This window comes from Aptenodytes forsteri, unplaced genomic scaffold, assembly GCF_000699145.1.
Source record: "Aptenodytes forsteri isolate BGI_AS27 unplaced genomic scaffold, ASM69914v1 Scaffold86, whole genome shotgun sequence".
NCBI lineage: Eukaryota > Metazoa > Chordata > Aves > Sphenisciformes > Spheniscidae > Aptenodytes > Aptenodytes forsteri.
In genome coordinates, this window is record NW_008795715.1 from 2419348 (window position 1) to 2421207 (window position 1860).

Sequence of the window (1860 nt, forward strand, 5' to 3'; positions counted from 1 at the left end):
GTCTGCCGTGCCGCCGTGCCAGCCACGCCAGCCACCCGGCTCTGCGGCTCCATAGGAAAGGTAAGCCTGGAAAAAATGCGCCCGGCGTGCTGATGTTTTCAGAGTGAGCCAGCAGGGAAGCCTGGCCCAGGTCCCGGTGCCATGCCAAGCTGCGTCCCAGCCCCTCACCACGGCTGCGGTGCCAGAGGGACCGGCTCTGTCCGGTCCCACCACAGGGACCGTGGTCCCCAGCCCACCCGAGGCACCAGGGAACAGGGACCAGGCTCTGCCCTCGCCGAAAGGGCTGTGCCAGGCACCAACCCCCCGGCATGCAGCCGCAGAAGGGGACGAAGGGCAGCTGGTCCCTCGCAGCCCATGGTTGGTCCCTGCAAGGCAGCCAGCACATGTTGGCATCGCACCCAACCTACCCCGCAGCCGCCTCCCTGGCGGGTGTTTCTGTAGGACCTACAAAAACCCCAGGGCTGTGCAGCAAGGCTGGAAAGCCGGGAGGGTGGGAGGAAATCACCCGCCGTGGGAGGGACGTGAGGGTGAAAGCTGTGTGGCTACGGGGCAGCCTCTGTGGGACAGACGCCTGCCCGTGGCCCCGTGGGGGTCGCGGGGGGCTCATGCTGCAGCCGCCTCCCTGGCGGGTGTTTCTGTAGGACCTACAAAAACCCCAGGGCTGTGCAGCAAGGCTGGAAAGCCGGGAGGGTGGGAGGAAATCACCCGCCGTGGGAGGGACGTGAGGGTGAAAGCTGTGTGGCTACGGGGCAGCCTCTGTGGGACAGACGCCTGCCCGTGGCCCCGTGGGGGTCGCGGGGGGCTCATGCTGAGTCAGCAGCGGTGGGACGGATGCCTGCCCGTGGGGGTCGCGGGGGGCTCATGCTGAGTCAGCAGCCGGGAAACCTGCCGGCCCCGCGCGGCGGAAGGAAGCAGCCGGCAGGAAGCCGCATGCAGCGCGGCCTCTCCGTGGCCTGGGCCCGGGTCAGTGCCGGCATGGGGACGGCAGGGCAACCAGCCTGCGCTCCCGGCACTGGTTACCCAAGGCTGAGCCTTTGCCGACTTGTTCAGTCTGAACCCCGACTCCCTGGGGAAACTGAGGCACAAGAGGCCACTGCAGAGCCCCTCCATCCACACTGCCCTGCGCCGGCACCCGTGCAAGAGCACACGCGCATGCACGTGCCCTGGCAGGGAGAGACGATCCTCCCCCAAATGCCATCCTGAAGCCAAACGCTCTTTAGGAAGAAGAAGGGCAGGAACACGGGCAGCCCCAGCACCAGAGGGATGGCGGCAGCGGGTGCAGCACCCAGCCCAGACACGCCATCTCCTCCCTGCGGGCTCCGGCGGGTGCCGGTCCTCATGCCACAGGTGCTGCCGGCTCCAGCTCTGCCTCCCTTTCTCCTAGGATTGTTTTCATCCCAGCCCGGGCTGGGGGAGGACCTGCCGGAGGCGTGTTGAACTTTCGTCTGCATCCTTCACCCTCTTGCTTCACCCTCCCAAAATAGCAGCGCCTGCCTGGAAACCTCCCCCAGGGCTGGCAGGGCCCCGGGTCCTCCAGGGCGCCCCAAGTCTCCTGGGGCTTTTCTCCATCCCCAACCCCCCGGGATGGGATGACTGAGGGGTGCCCATGCCCAGCCCCAGGGTGCACAGCCACCCACGCCGGGACAGGGATCACCGAGCCCCACGCGCTGCTCCCGGGCCGGGGCTGCCCTGGGCCCCCGGCCCCTCACAGGAAGGGCTCTTCTGGGGCCCTGCTGCCCTGCCAAGGGCTCCGGCTTTAGCCGTCAGCTGACATTCCTCCGGGAGGCCCCTCCGGGCCTGTGCCTCTGGGCTTCCCGGTGGGAGCCGGTGTATCCTTACACTGCAGGGCCGCCCGCGGGG

At 68.4% G+C, this 1860-nt stretch overlaps 1 protein-coding gene across 1 annotated transcript in view; it reads left to right on the plus strand.

The window, feature by feature from the left end:
- Nucleotides 1–1860, plus strand: part of GPRC5C (G protein-coupled receptor class C group 5 member C) — a 7375-nt gene that overhangs the window by 707 nt on the left and 4808 nt on the right.